The sequence below is a fragment of the Choristoneura fumiferana genome, chromosome 3, assembly GCF_025370935.1.
Source record: "Choristoneura fumiferana chromosome 3, NRCan_CFum_1, whole genome shotgun sequence".
Lineage (NCBI taxonomy): Eukaryota > Metazoa > Arthropoda > Insecta > Lepidoptera > Tortricidae > Choristoneura > Choristoneura fumiferana.
Genome location: NC_133474.1, coordinates 17,133,892 through 17,154,786, shown reverse-complemented (window position 1 = coordinate 17,154,786; position 20,895 = coordinate 17,133,892). Strand labels below are relative to the sequence as shown.

The following is a 20,895-nucleotide window of genomic DNA, read 5'->3' as shown; positions in this document are numbered from 1 at the left end:
TTTTACAAAACGATAAACAATACCTCAACGCAATGCGTCAAATTTCCGGGTAAACTTCTGCAAGCCAAATTTACTTATTATAAAAAATATACTTGGTATAACCTCCTAACGCCCAAGTCAAATTTTTAATTATAACATGAACTTTATGTCATTTATGTTTATGATAGAGTTTAATTTAAATTACATTAGTCCTTTATAAAGGATTCGGCATTAGGAGGATAATTAATTAGTTCGGATTGCAGAACTTTACTATCTTCACCGAATATTGATGCTCCAACGGACATAATCATATGTCATCAGCAACGGTCGGGATTATAATGGTTTGAATTTTTATATGATTACGTAGTCACAAAAATCAGATGAATTTAAAATTTTTAGTTTCTGACCGTTCTGTCCGGATCCGTTCCCAAAACATCCATTCCAAAATAGTTTACTTAAATCACCGTAGGCCAAAAGACCCGTTTCTCATAGCATCAGTGTGTCAGAACATCCGGTTCTCATAGCATCCGCATTCCGCAAGATCCGTCTCTCGTGACACCCATAGCCCAAAAGACCCGTTTCTCATAGCATCCGCATGCCAAAAGATCCGTTTCCCATGACATCCGTATGCCAAAAGATCGTTTCTTATGACATCCGTAAAGAAATCTTGATTTTATCTTTATTGTAGTGACGGATCGAGTGTTTAGGGAAACGGATATCAAGACAGACGTATATTTAGGGAGAAGCACATTTTGCGAAACACTTATATCGGGAAACGGATTAAGGTAATGACGGGAACAGATGTTTTGGTAACGGATGTTTTGGGAACCGGACAGAAGGGTCGGAAAATATTTTTTTTCTAATGACGTTGCGATAGGCAGCCAGCAGTAGGGATGCACGTTACGATTCGATTTTCATGATGATCGATTCAATTGGATACGATCTAGCGATTTTTTTAATCGATTATTTCAATATAATCTAAAACCGATTCGATTCATGAGTAAAGTGAATCGTATCCTTAAAATCGTATTCATTACAAGATTATTAATATCAAAATTCAATAAAGATTCAAACTCTATATAAAACAGCGCCATCTAACGTAATTTTACCGTATAAAACACCAATCAAAGTTAAATAATTACCATAGTCGGTGAGCAGACTAATAAGTTCCGAAATACGACACAGACACAACAAGAAACAAAAATGATCGAATACAAACGATAAGTTTCAATTATTTCAAGAATTCCAAAAAAAAACCTACTGATAGTTAAAAGTATACATACTAACCATAAGAAGAAACAATAAAACCTGGCAGGAAAAAAATAGATAAGTAAATAAGTAAGGGGAAACAAAATATTCATATATTTTAGATAAATATATTCCAGAATAAAACCCATAACCTAAGTTAATTAGCCCTAAGAAAGTAAAACAATTTATCGTCTAAAGTAATAAGTTAAAAAAAAATTTGCAATAGTTTTCTAAATCCCTTTATCGTATTAAGAAAATGTGAGATTTCTCTAACGTGGAGCATCGAATTTGTTGTATAAAATAGCACAATAAAATATCAATGGAATCTTTATCGAATTTACTCAATCTCTGTTATGACAGCATAAACAAACTTAGTTGCTAACCATTTGAAAACCACATACGACAGGGCAGTGCCAGCCAGTACTCACACTCCTCTTCACAGCACTGTCGTGGTCATCAGCACAATCCCAAGCTGTTCCGCAATTTCAACAGGCGCGGACCAGCCAAAGCTTTTGTCAGTAGATCAGCTTCCATATCTTCAGTCCGAAGATAATTGACCTCTAATACTCCTTCTTGAATACAGTTCCGAATGAAATGCATTTTTAGGTCAATATGCTTTGACTTTGAAGTCACCATAGCGTTTTGACTCAGTTTCAGGGCGGCTTGATTGTCATTGAATACGACGATTCGTTCGTAGCTGGCTCCTAAATCTTTATACAGATTTCTTAGATGGATTGCTTCTTTAGCAGCCTCAGTTAAGGCCACATATTCGGCCTCAGCTGTAGATAGAGCGACACTTCTTTGCTTCTTAGACATCCAACTTACAGCTGTCCCAGCAAATTTAAAACAATAGCCCGAAAAAGATTTTCTATCAAGTTTACATGCCCCCCAATCTGCATCTGCCAATCCATACAGTTCTTGACCAGTTTTTCTAAAAATTAGGCCGACACTCTTCGTTCCTTTCAAGTAACGCAGTACTCTCTTTGCGCACTTAAAATGCTCTTCTCCATAGCAATCATTAAATTGGGAGAGGTAGCTAATAGCGAACATTATATCAGGGCGAGTTGCCACTGCTATATACATGAGAGTGCCAATTAAGTTCTTGTATGGAAGGTTTAGGCGATCATCTTTTTCACCTTTATCTAGAATAAGACCTGGCTCTATAGGCGTAGAAACAGATTTGCAGTCTTCCATTTTAAACTTTTTGAGAGTTTCTTCTATGAACTTCTCTTGGTTTAGTTTAATTTCGTCTCTTTTGTAGGTTACATCAATTCCAATCAAACGTTTAGGTGTCGATAAGTCTTTCAGCTCAAATTTCGTGTTTAGCAGGTCTTTTATTTCTTGGAGCTTTCTTGGACATGAGTAGGCAATTAAAAGGTCATCGACATAAATTACTATGATTATTTTAACTCCTCTTTTCTCTAGTAGATATACACATGGGTCAGCTTCTGAAGCTTTGAAACCAATGTTCTTTAATTCTGTGTCGAGTTTCTTATACCACTGCCTCCCTGCCTGCTTAAGTCCATATAGAGCTTTTATAAGACGGCAGACTTTCCCTTTGGAATTATTTTTTATGTCTTTTAACATTTCAACTGTTTTGTTGTATAACGTCAGATCTTCTTTTCTACTTTCGTCAACCATGATTTCAGTCAGGTATTCTTCTAAATATTCCGGATATTTCATTACTATTTTTTCTTCTAGTTCTCCATTCAGATATGCTGTTGTCACGTCCATCTGGTTCAATTTTAACCCTTCTTCGATTGCTATTCCAACAACAGATCTGATCGAACTTAGTTTAGCCACAGGAGCGTACGTTTCATTGTAGTCAACGCCTGGTCGCTGAGTAAAACCCCGTGCTACGAGTCTGGCCTTCCTTGTAATATTGTTATCCGGTCCTACTTTGTTTCTAAGGATCATCTTGTAGTCCACTTCCTTCATGTTTTTATTTTTCTTTTCTATTTTCCAGGTTCCATTCTTGACATGTGCTCTTATTTCGGCTTTTATTGCATCATGCCAGTAGTCATCATCTTCATTTTCTTCAGATAAATTACACATTTCCGAGAATAAACGACTTTCTTCATTTTCATCCAGAACAAAATCTTTAGTCCACGCTGGTTGGTGCCTTTGTCTTTGTGGTCTCCCATTTCCAGGTGCCTCAACAATTTCTGATGCGTCATCGTAAGATTCTATTTCGTCTGTAGATGAGGCGTCATCTTCTTGATAATTTAGATTTTGCAATGTGTTCTCATTTTTAGTCTCTATAATTTCAATTTCAATTTGTGGTATATTGTTTTCTTTATTTTTACCTCTACTTTTGTTTTCTTTTTCAGATATATTTGAGTTCTGTCCCTTTTCAGTCACAAGATGTTCGTAGTTCTGATTTCCTTCTGCGAAGTACATTTTATCTATGACTTTTATGTCCCTGCTAGTTATCACATCATTATCTTCAGGTATGTAGACTCTGTATGCCTTCGAGGTCATCGAGTATCCCATGAATACACCTTCTTTAGTGTTCTGGGTAAGCTTTCCTCGTTTCTTCTTTTTCAGTACAAAGGTCTTTCTGCCAAATACGTATAGATGATGTGCGCATGGTGTTCGCCCAACCCACTTCTGGAACGGTGTAGTGCCATCTAGGGCTTTGGAAGGACTTCGATTTATTAAGTAGTTCGCAGTAGCTACCGCTTCCGCCCAGAGCTTTTTGGGTGCATTAGCTTCAATCAACAGACATCTGGTTTTATCAAGTAACGATCGGTTTTTTCTCTCGCTTATTCCGTTTTGTTGAGGAGTATAAACGGTGGTCAATCTTCTTTGAATGCCGTGCGATTTGAGATAATCGTCGAACTCCTTGTTTCGGTATTCTGTACCATTGTCTGATTGCAGGTATTTTATCTTTTTGTTGTGGAACGTCTCAACTTCATTTTTGTAATCTTTGAACATTTTGAATACGTCACTCTTCTTTTTCATAAAATAGACGTGACAGTAACGAGTGAAATCGTCTATAAATGTGACGTAATATCTTGATCCTGCTATTGTCTCACACTCAAAAGGTCCACATACGTCGCTGTGGATTATTTCCAACTTGTCTGTTGTGTATAAGTCCATATATCTTGAGAATGGTAGTCGTGATAGTTTGCCTTTAATGCAGGTCTCGCATGTTTCCAACTTCTCGTCAGTAAAGTTCAAGCCATACATAAGCTCATCTTTAGCCATCGTCTTCAAATCTTTTTCATTTATGTGGCCAAGTTTACGATGCCATTCCATGATACCATTACCCATTTTTGGTGTGAAATGTGCAGTCTCTTTTGTTTTGAATTCAATGTAATAGAGCCCATCTTTTCTTTGTGCTGTCAGTGCCACCTCACCACCTTTTTCTATGACGTAGGCTTTGTCTTTCTCAAAAACGACCTTATTTCCTTTGTCTGTTATTTTTCCGACGGACAATAGGTTCACTGACACATCGGGAATGTACAGGGTATCAATGAGGTTGTAATTTTCTTTTTCGGTACTGACAGTGACTCTTCCTTTTCCTTGAATCATGCTTGTATGCTTGTTTGATGCCAACTTCAAAGTGCCGTTTTCAGGGGTCATTGTGGAAAACTTTGATTTTTCGCCACACATGTGTGATGAGCAGCCGCTATCTAGACACCAGGTTTCTTCATTGGTATCTGAACTTGCAGTGCTGAGACAAACATTAAAATTTTTGTTTTTGTTTATGTTGTCTTTCTCATTGGCGTTCTTCTTCTTTCCCCAACACGTCTCTGTAGTGTGACCTTTACGTTTGCAACTCTTGCAGTACGACTTCTGTTTATTTTTCTTGAAGTGATATGCTTCTGAGTTTTCAGATGGTTCACTACCACTCCTAGCCTGATATTCTTCAAGAATTTTTACTTTCAGGTCTTCGGGAGAGGGTAGCGTGTCACGAGACTCTATGGCTATCCTAAAGTTTTCAAAAGTTGTTGGCAGGCTATATAGAAGCATAATGCTGAGCAATTCTGAAGGTATTTTTATATCCATATCTGCGAGTTTATCCACCACGTCCATGAAATTATTTATGTGATCACGGATGTCTTCATCGGCGGTCATTCGCTTAAGAACTAGTTGTTTCAACAAGGTGGCTTTCCTTGCAGGCCCGGTGCTTTGGTAAGTAGCTTTTAATTTGTCCCATACTGCTTTAGACGTCGTGCAGGCTTTAATTTGTTTTAATTCGGACGGCGATAACAAAAGTAAAATTTCAGCTCTTGCCTTTAAGTCCTCCTTGTTGAACGCTGTCTTCGCTGCCGCATCTGCATTAGGTGGCAATATTTTCTCACCACTCACGATATCCCAATAGTCATTTTTAATCAGGACCGCTTGTGCTTGCAGGCACCAAGTATCATAATTTGACTTGGTCAACGGTTCTATGGTGCGATAACTCGACGTTGATGCCATTATACTAACTCGTAAGTCAACCACGCTCTGCTACCATATTTGTGAGATTTCTCTAACGTGGAGCATCGAATTTGTTGTATAAAATAGCACAATAAAATATCAATGGAATCTTTATCGAATTTACTCAATCTCTGTTATGACAGCATAAACAAACTTAGTTGCTAACCATTTGAAAACCACATACGACAGGGCAGTGCCAGCCAGTACTCACAGAAAATCTATCAAACAAAAGTCGTAAAAATAAGGGAACTATATTTTCTGTCACTTAAATTTAGATTTGTCAATAAACTGCGATACCCTCATTGTTATATCTATCCCTAAGAAATATATTGGTCATCAAATTAATCAAATCTGTCTCTAAGTATGAGTCATCAGATTAATGTAAACCTGTATCCTAAATTATAGTTTGATCATCAAAATTCGATCACCAAAATAATAGATCTGTCACCTAATAAATATATCAGTTCCTTAATTCTATGCTTCTACCTATTCTACTAAGGCAGGTCTGGTTAGGTACGACGACGAGCGAAGCGAGTAGGAGTGTTAGGTAGAACTGCGACCCTCAGTGCGCGAGCCGAGCGAGCGAAGCGAGCGTGCCGCGGCAGCGGCCGGCGAAGTGCCAGAACCGAACATTTTTTGCTAATACTTGTGTGCTGAATATAAATGTTTGTAGTAGGTACTTGAGTCTTGGATGTCTGTATGTATTTAAGTATATATGTATGTATGTCTACCCGTTGTTTAGCACCCGTAGAAAAAACTGCTTAGTTTGGGCTTGGGTCAATTGGTGTTTGTGAGAAGTTTTATTATTATTATTTCATTTATTGTCATACCCGCGTCATACCTGGTGCAAAAGTGCCCAATACACTCGCCAATTATTTATTGATTTAAGGAGAACCAACAGCTAAAAACACAATATATTTAATAGGAATAGCAACACAGAGCCAATTACAGGATAGGCTAGTGCTACTGAGTTGGAACTTGCCACGAATACGCGGTACAGTCAACAGCACAAATATAATCAATACTTTTAGTTAAAAAAAGTAAAACCGACACAAAAAAATAACAAAAATGGAACCGACTACAAAACTCTTGAAAATATTTTTCTAGATAGGTACCTACTAGCTTGAAGTCGGTGACTCAGCACGAGCCACCAGGAGTGGAACAATAGTCGTCTACCTCACCTACATACTATGGGTTTCAATCACTCCTGCTGGGTCGTGCTGAGTCACCGACTTCGAGCTAGTAGGTACCTACCTAGAAAATATTTTCAAGAGTTTTGTAGTCGGTTCTATTTTTGTTTTTTTTTTTTGAGTCGGTTTTACTTTTTTGTTAAAAATTTTCTTTATTTCTCACTTTTTAGTGATTTGTTTGATATCACAACGATTCTATTAAGCACAAACACGGTTTAGTTACGTTGTTTTATAACAGAGTTCCGTTGCCTACCTTCTGGCTTCAGCATCAGATCAAGTCGAAAGAACTTAAAGCTTAAATTAACTTAAAGCTTCTTCTTAGTCGCTTATCTTGGTTTAGTAATCATGATCGTTTATAGACGCGCGAGCATTGCTTAGCTTTGACGAGTTCCATTGGCCATCTACGGTCTTCTTCATCAGGTCCAGTTTACCAAATGATACTTTCTGAATGTAAATGCTTGTCTTAGTGCTAAAAATGCCAAAATCGCCATAGGTGTGCCTATAAATTTTGAGGTTTTCCCTCGATTTCCCTAGGATCCCATGATCGGATCTTGACTTGGTGACAATGGAACCACCTCAAAAGAATACTCTTTCGTAAAAACATTTTTTTTGAAAATCGGTCCACAATTGACTTACTAATCGGTGAACATACTTAAAAAAAAAACAGAACCTCCTTCTTTTTTGAAGTCGGTTAAAAAGGTAATAGATATTGAAAAGTAATCAATTCATTAGTTATAAGGAACAATAAAAATGCAAGAGAATAAAATGAGACAAATAGATTAGAATACCGTATAAAATGAAAAACTATGTTAAGAAAAGCCGCACATCGCAAGAAAAAAATTTTTTTTCTCCAGTTTAACTGAAACTCTCCCGTTGGATCCCCCTCATTTTCTTCTTTTCTAGGCCGCATTGGTGTTGGTTTCACCAACGATTTTTACCTATTTCTAATTCACAAGTAAAAATCTCCATACGGGAGGGGGGAATGCGATGGGCATGCCAGCAGCCGAGCACACCGGTGAAGCAGAACCGCCCGCAGCCGCCGCCGGGCCGCCCCCGCTTCCTGACCGACTGTACAAACGCATTACGTACCCTGAACCCGCTAAGCCAGTACTCTTTTCGTAAGCAGTTTTCGCTACAAAGCGGAAAAACGCTGCTACGCGCTACGAGTGTAGGCGTAGGCGTAAAAGGCAGTCTTATCCCCCGCAGCTTACGTGCTACAGTGTTGTCCGAGTAACGACGGATGACACTCGACGGCCAGGGTATTTGATGTGCGCCCCTTGCCTTACCTACCTACCTGCTCATTCCCGACCTCGGTTAGTGCAGTTTGGTTCCCCGAATCGCTCGGTCAGTTCCCCCTCGGTTTAGTGCGGTTTGGTTCCCCGAATCACACGATCGGTGTATCCGGCCTGGCTTAGTGCGGTTTGGTTCCCCGAACAGCACGGTCAGGTTTCCCCCTTGTTTGGCGCGGTTTGGTTCCCCGAATCGCGCGGCTAGGACCCAGCGCGTTCCCGTAGAGCCGCTCCGTAAAACCGGGAATCCTTCGGGTACTCGCCCGCGTATCGTAGCGCCCTTCTTGCCCCGTATAAACAAACTTAAGGCCGCGAACCCCCGTAGTATTTAAGGTTAGGTAGAGTGTTTACTGGTAAATATAGTATTTAAATAAATAGGCATAAAAGCCCTCAGTCTTGCTGTTTAATAAACGTTGTTTACTTAATCCGCCGATTCCCATCCCTGAGCTAGTTTCCCTAACCTCCCAGCCGGATTCGATTCCCGGCCTGAGTTTAATGTGTGCGGGACCCCCGGGCACCCAGTCACAACGTATAAAGATTTTGCCAGGAATAAATTAAACTCAAACAGCAAGCACCTAAGGTTCTAGAAAGAATTTCAAAACTTGACAAAAAATGAACATCATTGGCCAGGAGGGACAAAAAAGTATATAGCATTATTCACTCTAGTCTTGAAGAGCCCTAAGTCGTTTCGCACCAATTACGTTACTTTTGACAAAATGGAATACAATATAATAAGTACAATTTAATGACTCTTTATTTTCCGCAACCGACCTTCGAAGTGTAAACATCAACGTCCGATCAAAGTCGCGAAAAAAATAGTTAACAGTGTCATACAATCAAAAGTACTACTGCACAACGTCAAAAAAGAAGCCTTGAAGTGTTGGAGATATTAATTGAAGTGAAATCGGCACATTACATCACAAATAAAGAAGAAAGTTCATCTACAACATTTTAAGGTTAGAGGGTAGACGTTCAGAAGAGATTGAACTTGACAACCTTGACAGTTACTTTGTCAGCTAAAGAACGACTGACATATACGCCAGTGTTGCAAGTGTTGAAGAATATTTCTACTAATTTCTACTATTGGTTTCGTTCCATCCGGAAAAACAATAAAAATGGAGGCACAATTCCAACTTTTGTTTGATAAAATGAAATTGGAAATGCAACATCAAAATGAGGAACTTACTGAATCTATTATTAATAATATAATGGTACGAATGGATGAGAAGCTAATCCCTATTATAGAAGAAAATAAAAGCTTGAAATTAAAAGTAGAAAACCAGGAAAAAGAGTTAGAATTCTGGAAAAGGGAAAGAAGGAACAACAACATTGTAATATTTGGCATGGAAGAAACAGAAAAATCTACACTAGAAGTAATAAATAACATAAAAGAAACTTTAAAAGTGATATAAATATTGAAATCGAAGAAAACGGAATAAACAACATATACCGCATAGGGAATAAAAATAGAGAAGGTAATAAACCGAGACCAATCCTCTGTTCTTTCGTAAACGGGTGGAAAAGAGAGAGATAATGAAAAAGAAGAAGGATCTCAAGAAGATATATGTCACTGAAGACTATCCCAAGGATGTTTTGGCTAAAAGGAAAGCTTTACAAGCGGAGTTGGTAGAAGAAAGGAAGAAAGGAAAAATAGCGTTCTTGAAATATGATAAGCTCGTAGTGAAGGAAATGAATCAATTAGTGATAAAAGGAAACGAGAAACATCTTATTCCCACATTCTCCGAATAATCAACCTAAAAAACATCAACCTTCCACATCCTTCAAGGGCAATAGAATCAACGCATTTGATGCGATGAGGAATAGATCCAACTCTCTAAGTAACCCCTCTACAAACAAACAACAATAGCAACCAACTCTCGGCAGACGGAAAATACAACAAAGTAAAGAAACAGAAACACATACAAAAAAGCAACATCCTCCCCCAAGCCGACTGGTCATCGTGGGGAAAACGACCAACACCCTCTAAGAATAAAAAATCAAAAAATAAATAACAATTGCGACTTACACATAGCGTCATTTAACGCACGATCACTAAGAACCCAGAAAAACTAATTGAATTAGAGACAGCAATCAACGAAATTAAATGGGATATTATTGGAATAAGCGAAATGAGAAGATTAGGAGAAGGTATAGAAGATTACGGAAAGTACATATTACATTACAAAGGAGAAACACCAGGTCAGTATGGGATTGGATTTTTGGTAAAACGGGAATACAGTGACAGAATAGAGGAATTGAGAGGAATATCCGAAAGAATAGCTATTCTAAACATTAAACTTCCCATACAGACTAGCAAAGAGGAATATTGGTCAATAATTCAGGCATATTCACCAACTGAATCAGATAAAAAAGAAGATGTAGACAAAATAGAGCTTTTTTACCAAAACCTCCAAAGAACTGTTGATACTGCGCACAAAAATGTTATATTAATGGGAGATTTTAACGGTCAAATTGGGGAATGCCGAGCAGGAGAAGAGTATGCTATAGGAAGATACGGCCATGGCAAAAGGAGCAAAAATGGAGAAAGATTGGTGAACTTTGGTTTAGAAAACAAACTTAGTATTATGAATAGTTTCTACAAAAGAAAAAGAATAAGAAATGGACTTGGACTTCCCAAATGGATTGTATAAAAATGAAATTGACTATATTATGACAAATAAACCAAACTTTTTTAAAGATTTATCAATCATACATAACCTAAATTTTAACTCAGACCATAAAATGATTCGTGCGACATTACAAGGAACTCAGGTAAAGAAAAGTCGGAGGTTGCAAACTAATTCTACACGTTATGTAAACATTAAAATGAATGAAGAGCAAATGAACAACTTACAAGGAACTTTGGATAAAAGGGAAGGGAAAGAGTACAATAAATCAACTCAGGATAAATACTGTGATTTTGTAAATAGCCTTAAAACTGAAGTCAGAAAATAAATACACGTAATAAAACAATACTGTCTACAGAAACAACTCAACTACTGAAGGAAAGAAAATTGCTTCTACAGGGCACGAAAAACAAAGAGACTCGTAAAAATATTGCAGAAGTAAGTAAAAGGATCAACGAACAAATAAGAAAAGACAGAAAAGAGAATAGGGCAAACTCTTTCCAATATCATATTAAAAAAACAGGCGGAGTAAAGAAAGCGTAAAAAGAGTTAGAATCAAAGAAAGATTGGATGCCAAATATGAAGGATAAACGGGGAAAATGCTCTAGCAAAAGACTTGAAATAGTAAATATTGCTACGGATTACTACAAGGACCTGTATAAAAACAAAACTAGTAAAGCTACAGAGACTGTGATAGATGAAACACAAGATTCAGATCCTATACCACCTATCCTGGAAGAAGAAACCGAAAGAGCTATTATGACGCAGAAGTTAGGGAAAGCACCTGGCCCTGATCAAATCACCAATGAACTTCTTAGAACATTAAGTCCAGTGATCGTTCCCAAACTAACTAAACTATTTAACGAAATAATAAATACAGAAAATATCCCAGATGATTGGACAAAATCAGAGATAGTTTTATTACATAAAAAAGGAGACAAGGGAGACATTGGCAATTATAGGCCAATAAGCCTAATGTCTAATATATATAAGATCTTTTCAAAGATATTACTATCTAGATTAACTAACACCTTCGATGAAAATCAGCCGAAAGAGCAAGCTGGATTTAGGAGCAACTTTTCGACTTTAGACCATATTCACGTCCTCCGGCAGATACTTCAGAAATATAAAGAATACAATAAAATATTCTACTTGGGCTTCGTAGATTTCAACAAAGCGTTCGATTCCTTGGAACACCACTATATATGGGAATCATTAAAGAGACAAGGGGTTCATGGAAAGTATAATATACGCATACTCAAGAAAATTTACGGGAAAAGCACAGCAAAGATAAAACTGGAAATGAAAGGCGATGAGTTCCCAATTGAAAGAGGAGTCCGTCAAGGAGACCCAATTTCGCCTAAGATATTTGCAGCTGTATTGGAAATGATTTTCGTAAAACTGGATTGGGATAATTTCGGACTTAACGTAAACGGAGAGAAACTAAGTCATTTGAGATTCGCTGACGACTTAATACTTTTTTCTGAGTGCCCCAAGATCTTGGAAAAAATGCTACAACAATTATCAGATGAAGGTGCAAATGCAGGTCTCTCAATGAATATATCAAAAACAAAAATAATGACCAACTCTCCACAAAAGGATGTCATAAAAATTAACAATCAGCAAATAGAATATGTTAACGAATATATTTACTTGGGACAATTAATATCACCAACAGACAATATGCAAAAAGAAATTGATAGAAGAATAGCTAACACCTGGAAGAGATTTTGGTCGTTAAGCGAAATAATGAAAAACAAAGAGATGCCGATGACGGAGAAGCGCAAAGTGTTCAATACCTGTATCCTGCCATGTCTGACATACGCATGCCAAACTGGGCCTTAACAGAGCAACAGCAAAATAAAATCAATATATGTCAGAATGGAATAGAGAGAAGTGTATTGGGCGTAAGGAGAACAGATAGAATTCAGTTGAAAAAACTAAAGAGAAAAACTAAATTCAAAAAAGTTCAAACAGTATGTAGAAAATTGAAATGGCGCTGGACGGGACATATGTTGAGGGAAAAGAGGGAAAAGTGGACTAGAATAATAACTGAATGGTACCCTAGAGGAAGCAGAAGAAGCAGAGGTAGGCAGTTTAAGAGATGGGAAGATGATTTTAAGAAAGTAGTAGGCCCAGAATGGTTACGCACGGCAAAGGATAGAAGCAAGTGGAAAGCCTTAGAGGAGGCCTTTGTCGAAAGACAAGCTGTTATGAGGGGAGGATCGACCGAATGCCGAGAAGGAGATTTAGTAATAAGTTAATTATTTTCTTACCTCTTTTGCAACTTACACTAATTGTTGTAAAATAAGTTAGAAGCAAACAGCAATAAAGGCTTATTTTATATTTTATTTTTATTTTATTTTTATTTTATTACTTGGTGACACGACAGGACACGATAAAGGGCTTCCAGACGGCGTTATGTTGCCACACGTTACGTGCAGCAACACCCAATTAGCCCATCCATACTAATATTAAATATTATAAATGCGAAAGTGTGTGTGTTTGTATGTTTGTCTGTCTTTCACGTCAAAACGGAGCGACGGATCGACGTGATTTTTGGCATAGAGATAGTTCATGGGCCAGAGAGTGACATAGGCTAATTTTTATCCCGGAAAAATGCACAGTCCCGAGGGAACTGCGCGCGATAACCGAATTACACGCGGGCGAAGCCGCCGGCAAAAGCTAGCTACTACCTATATTTGCTGTAACATAAAAGAGCCCACTATTATCATGAGTTTGAATAGATTTATAACTCGAAACAAAAAACAAATGACGTGGAAAAACAACACTATCGCTCATACTACTCACGTCCGCAAACATGCGTCGCCGGTACGGTACGTGATCAGTCGCGGAGTGGACAGTCTTATCCAGCGAGAAAGTAACCAACAGCCGTAATATTGGCCATCTTGTTTTGAAACTCGTTGTAGTTTTTAAGAATTCCCACGAGGTTTTTTGCTTATTACTCTTTCAGGTTAAAATCATCATCTTCCCATCATAAACGTCCCACTGCTGGGCACAGGCCTCCTCTCACAATAGTTTGCAATCGCAATGACACACTGTCCTTCGTGTTGTGTATTTGTATTAATATTGATGTGTCTGGTGTTGTTGTCGGTAAATGTTTTTTCTTGCAGTCCTTTCTGAATTTGGTATGTAAATCGTTTAATGTCTAAAAAACACGTAGAGCTACTTTTTATCCCGATATTCCCACGGGATCGTAATAACTAATAAAACTCGAAAAATAAAACATTTGGCGCGGATATTTTATTTGCAACGTTAATGAACTCCACGATGTAATTTTTGGAAATTTCCATGAGTTCAATCTTTTGTAAACATCGGTTTAAACGTGCCAAAATTATATAAGTAATGCGTAATAAGTAGCGTAGTGGAAAAAAGCAACCTGAGATATGTGTGCATAGGAGAAATTCGTGTCTTGACTCCTCTCCAGCGGTGGTGTAGGGGTTACAGCACGCAGCACGGATTGCTGAGGACCTGAGTTCGATTCCCAGCGCTGGTCTCTCTTTTCCTGGTTTTTCTGTGCATCCATGTCTCAGTTTGTATTTTCGATATAAATAATGCAGACACGCACCCGCACATGTAAATCAGGTACGCATCTCTTTCTTTTGCTAACTGTTATATTCTAATCTTATCTTTTCAAAGGAAAAGTCATTACGATTTTCCTTGTTAATTAATGCGATATCACTATGACGTTTACTGTGAATTTTTTCCATGGTGGCTCATGCATTAGTCTTTGAACGTACAATAAAGAGTACAACAAAATTCAACACAATATTATTAATAGGTTTTTCCACTCTATCAACAAACTCCTCTATGATCTTATCTAACCTCTGAAAAATCTTCTCAATGTCATATGATTAATACTGGGCATGCGCCGGTCGCAAACGTCCACTCCGATACAGCACAGTCACGCATTCTGAATTGATCTCCGTCAGATGTAATGATGTAATGTTGAAACTATTGTATACAGGATGGTTCATTTAGATAGGTCAGTATGGGAATGTCTGAAACTATAAGACATACGCCGACCACACCAGACCAGACCATTCGGACGACCAGATGGCCTAGTGGTTAGAGAACCTGACTACGAAGCTTGAGGTCCCGGGTTCGATTCCCGCGCCGGGGCAGATATTTGTATGAAAAATACGAATGTTTGTTCTCGGGTCTTGGGTGTTTAATATGTATTTAAGTATGTATCTATCTATATAATTATATTTATCTGTTGCTTAGTACCCATAACACAAGCTTTGCTAAGCTTACTTTGGGACTAGGTCAATTGGCGTGAATTGTCCCGTGATATTTAATTATTTATTATTATTTGTACGCTGATCTGTTTTAGGAATCATACCATTATATAAACAAGATCATCATTTTAGAAACAAGAAAAGCTGAATTCATAGTTTAAAAAATTACTTGTTCTCAGTTCGGGAATCGAACTCGGTCGTTTTGAAAAATAAAACGTACATTATTTTTATTTGGATATCGGTAGGTCATAAGCAATAAATGTTACTATGATACACTTTATCTAGAATGAATAAAGTGCATTGTATTTCATATTCTTTAATAATGTAAGTTTTATTTTTGAAAACGTCCGTGTTTAATTCCCGAGCTGAGTACAGTTTTTTTTTAAATGTATAAATGCTAATTCTTGTTATTTCCTTAGAACAGATGTTCGTATAATATACGATTTAGATCCATACTGACCGATCTAAATAAGCCACCCTGTATACCAAGTGCTACCAGAGTTGAGGTAATGACAGCAGATCTTGACATTTAGTCATTCATTTCATGCATTCTTCTTTTGTGTAATCAGTTTTTTTTTGTAGCTGTGTGTAATCATTTTGGTACTACCTATACTAGGCTTTGCACGCGTAAACTATTAGAACTGGCAGTTGAATAAAAATTTCGGATGTGTATCTTTTCCGGATGTGTACGAAAAAGTGTACCTTTTTTTAATTATGGAAAAAAAAGGTTTTTTCTATTCTGAATCAAGAGCACTACCGTTCCAAAAGTTTAAAAAAAAATGACAGTTTTGCGACGTTTTATTCATACACTATAGGTGTGACAAAACTGACTCATAATCATAATTTTTTTATGAAAAAATGATGACAGTTTTTTTAAATGGTCGGAACAGATTGTGCTCTTGATTCTGAGTAGGAAAAACCATATTGAAAATTAGCCTTACTATTGGTTCATGAAAAACACGTTCCTTCCGATACATTCTCGCATATCTCTGGCGAAAACGCAGACTAAAACCCCTGCTTTGGCGTCGGGGTTTAAAAAACCCACTTTAAGACGATGTAATAAGCTCTATTACAATAGGCCCATGATTAATCTAAACCTATCAAAAACTCTAACGCAGCCAAACACAGCATAATGGCGGCCACGCAAACACTTTACTAATAAGATTTCCTTCTGCGTCACCCTATTAGCAAAGTTCGCGTCATCGTCATCGTGGCAATGACACGTCGGTGATCAAAGGGCCGAAGTTAGACGATAACCGCAGGCGCAGCAGATCATGCAGAGGGATCACTCGAGAATAAACGCTATCAATTTTATGAATTACGATGGAAAAAAACATCGCGAGTAATACTGCTGAACCTGCGAAGCGGTTCAGTGGTGTGAATGAAGGTTTCAATCTTTAGTGGGCCCGCGTGCGAACCCAGCAGTTGGGCGTATATAGGCTGAGATGATGATGATGATGGATTTTATGAAGACCGTCGATACTACACATGGGTAATCTCAACTCCAAGAAGAGAGGCCGTATTGCCTAACGTTTTTGATGATCGCGATCACAATCAAATGCCAGATTACGCATAGAAGAAAAAAAACTGTAATTTGACAGCGATCGCGAGCATCAGAAACGTTAGGCAATACAGCCTATGATCGGATTAGCTAAATCCAGCTCCGATATCGCCTCGGACTCCTTTATTGACTTCGGTTCTTTCGATCATAAAGTTGTCTGCGGCGAAGGCTAATCGGTTACATCTAATCCGTGGCTCGGTTCGGTACCGGATACCTCTGAAGTAGTATCTCTTCCTCATAATGACTCTTTTGAACTTGTGGGTCACTTCGGATTTAACTACTAACGGGAGCTTTCGAAATTCGTGTCATGCATTCTCTCTTTCTTCCAATTAAACACTTCTACCTTAAGTGGAACGGGGCGATACGAAGTTTAAATCTTAATTTTGTAGAATAAGACTAGGACTCGACTGAACACAAACCTAAGGCCACTGTTTTTTGAAATGAAAGCAGCGTTTTTTATCACCAGTGCTCAAGCTGATTCAAACTGCAAATAACTAATAATTGGTAGGCATGTTGATCTGACAGTCTAACTCAGTCTTTGTTGTCATTTGATTTCCGACTCTCAGTAATCTCAGATTAGTTAATTCTACTATCTGTACTCTAATTAGGTACCACTTCTATACCCATATTTACTGATGACGTGCCAACGGAAATTTTCCAAATTTGCGCAATTTTTCATATTTATAAGAAAATTTCGGAAACTTCTCGTAATTTTGTATGGGGATTGAAACTTTCCGTTTCTTTAATTTAAATTTCGTCTTGTGAAAGTTTCCAGTAATTACCAAAAACTTTTCCAACTTTTTACACCAACTTTGTAATTCCATGTGACAGATAAATGTAATACTATCTCTGTTTATTCGAACAAAACAAACAGAGACGGCATCACAGATATTATTATCTGTCGCATAAAACTTTTCAGTAAGCTTACTCTATTTATATTTCTACCACAAAAAGATACAATCAATTACTATAACTAAGGGTTAATTGCCTTCCCGGTGCGGGTGTAATATTCTCTTTTCTCGTAAAATAAATCGCTCACACACGGGACACAAATCTTCGTTACCAGTATTTACGAGTCCTACTCCATTACGGTATAAGGAAGACATTAACGGAGAAAAATAACGTTTTTACGCACCATTTTGTGATGTTATGTACCCTGTGATATAATATTTTATAAATTATTACTAGCTTTAGAGACATGTAGTTCGGCGGTTTTTTTATGTAGGTGCAGCTGTAATTTTTGGTAATTTCCACGGGATTTTTTGTGAACTTATAATTACAATTTATTAAAATATGTACGTTCATAACGTAAGTTAGAAATGATAGGATATCATGTATCGCTTTGGCAGCGAAGTCACCTTTTTAGAGTTAGTTAGATGTTTAAGTTAAGTACTTTTAGTCAGGTAGAGACAGAAAATCAACGCCACAGCGGACTAGCTGAGTCTTATTTCCTATTTTATCTCATACTCATCAACTGTGTTGTAATAATTTCGTATAGGTAACTTTTGTTGGTAAATAAAAAAATCTTTTTTTCATTAATTTCATTTTAAATACCTTATTAGCCCTTTTACTTTGGAGCGGTAATGCACTAAGTATGTCCGATCCGAATCCGATCCGGAGTAGTCGTAGAACTATCTAATATGGTAGTGTATACGTAATAGATTGGAGATGAATCGGATGACAGAAATACAAACAGTTCTAAGACTTAATCCGGACCGTAATTCCACAGATTCGGATTGATTCGGATCGGATTCGGATCGGACGTTGTGCATAACCGCTCTTATGGTTAACATTATGCAGCAACTCTAGCAGAAACAGTGTTCCGAAACTCGCAATACAAATATCTAATTATACTCCAGTTTCGAATTCGGGCCGAACCGATTACTGCGAACTCGGAAGCAATTTAAATTCAATAGGGCGCGTTATAATAACTTCTCAATAACTCTCAAAATAGTCGAACGACTGTTATAAATTTGTTGGGGACGCGCGAGCCGAATAACTTACTCGGCCTAATTGGCTTACTTTATAATTCGGCGAAGTTTCGGCCATGTTTTTTTTCATTATTATTTGTTCTATGTTTGTCAACGATTGGCCTCTTTCGAACTCGGTAAGTGTAGATGCACCAAACCACTCAATGGTACAGTGAATGAAGTTGGTTGTAGCAACATTTTCATAATCATCTATCTCACTTAGGAGCTGCAAAACTAAAATCAGAATTATTTTCTCCACCAATGCCAATGGTCTTGCTAAGTTTTTGAATTCTGTGCTCAATGCCTATTGCACGTGGCGTTTTGAAATGTGCCTGATTGCCGAGAGCGAATATCGCCGAATTCGGCCAACCCCTCCATCGGCACGGCACACCCCTACAATTATCAACTCCTTCGAAAGTTCCCACAAAGCCAGGAATATTCATAGAGCCATTTGTTTAATAATCCCTTCTTATTAATTCAAATGGAAGTTTGGTGAAAATTTATTTCAGCGAGATGAAATTATACAGTCCGTGTTAATTGGCCTCTTGTTGTATTTTAGGGGCCGCAGGGCTCTGCGGTTGGTGGGACGAATTATGAATGGATTTGGGGTCGTAGTCAATATTTTACACTTTCATGTTCGTGAAATTCGTCGTTATACCGGATGTGGGCTGCATAAATGCCCTAGTGCATAAAGTAAAATCTTTAAAGGAATTGGGCGCTTTAATAGCTACGGAAAAATATATTCAAGTTTATAAAAGTAAAGACTTTTTGAATTTTTTTATTCGATTTTATGATTTAAAAAGTTAAATAGGTTTAGCATAGAAATATCAATGCACGAGAAAGAAAAAAGTAGTAACTAGTAATAGGGTAGGGTAGGGTAGGGTAGGGTAGGGTAGGGTAGTAGTATAGTAGTAGTAGTAATTACAGTTTAAATTAGGAGAATACTGAAACTCCAAAAAAAAACAATTAATTGTCAAAAATAAATACAAAAAAATGACACAAAATCAAATGAAAAATTAATTAAAATTAAACTTACTTATTAACTTTCCAAATATAACTTACTAATTAGGTATCTTATGACGTAAATACGGCTATTTGCAACGACAAAATGTGCTATACCTACTCAACGCCGCATTATATTCCAAAAACACTACTCATGTGTTGCCAATAAAATGAAAAAGTTTAAGCTAAAATTAAATGCATAAATAAATAATTTAATGTAAATATTAATTTCACCAACAGATATTTTGTTGAAACGTTTGTAGAAGAAAATTTAATATTACAGTGGAATACTTCAGGTTTTATCAACATTTGGATACTCTTAGGGGCTGTTTCTCCATCCATTGATTAGCGTTAACCGACGGTTAAATGTGATGACGTCTCCGTCTATTCCAACAAAACAAGCAGAGACGGCATCACACTAACTGCCAGTTAACACTAATCAATGGATGGTGAAACAGCCCCTTAATCTCATAATTTGCGTTTATAGGTAGGTACTATTTTATAAATATTTTTGATATGCACATAAAAATATCGACAACAAATCACGTATGGAAAACTATGGTAAACATAGCCATGGCATCTCCAACTGTCACTTCATTCGGCCTATGGGGGCTACCACGAAATTTTCGAAAATCGAAGTTCGTATCGTATTGTTTCCTCTGACTCTCGTATTAAATAACTTAAACTCCGTTTACTTTAAGGTTTCAATTAACGGTCAATAGTAACACACGTTCTCGATATTCGAACACAAATGGACTAAAAATACCTACATGTACATGTAATAATTAGCGTTATTTATTATGTTTTTACTATAGAAGTTTACACAATTTAAATAGTTCCGTTCTTTAATTTAAAACCGGCCAAGAGCGTCAAGAGCCCGTGTCGGATACGCCGAAAATAGGGTTTCGTTAGCCATTACGAAAGAATTAAGTAATATATTTCTAAGAATTCGTATTTATATACGGAATCTTCCAAGTTTAGGTATATTTTATACCTTAGGTGCTTATTTACTCATAAACTACTAATAATTCTCAAGAAAACTTAGCCGTTATAGTTTCCTTGAAATCCTGAATTTTTTCAAATTTTACCACCGAACGGTTTAGATTTTAGAAGGGGAGGAGGGGGGGGATTTTGTTTGTGAATTTTTAACTGTACCATTTTGTCCATAGCCTTACCTTTATATCCATGCAAAATTACAGCTTTCTAGCATTGAGTCCCTGAGCAAAGCCACGGACGGACAGACAGACAGACATGGCGAACCTGTAAGGGTTCCGTTTTTGCCATTATGGCTCCGGAACCCTAAAAAGTGTGCAAATCTTTACCGTTAAGTTTCAAACGT

The 20,895-nt window shown here is 37.3% G+C and overlaps 1 protein-coding gene and 1 pseudogene across 1 annotated transcript in view; one reads left to right on the top strand and one right to left on the bottom strand.

The window, feature by feature from the left end:
- LOC141426800 (alpha-tocopherol transfer protein-like) overlaps positions 1-20,895 on the bottom strand; it is a 321,849-nt gene that overhangs the window by 65,078 nt on the left and 235,876 nt on the right. The gene's annotated exons all lie outside the window — the stretch shown is intronic.
- On the top strand, positions 9,236-10,082 carry LOC141426257 (uncharacterized; annotated as a pseudogene).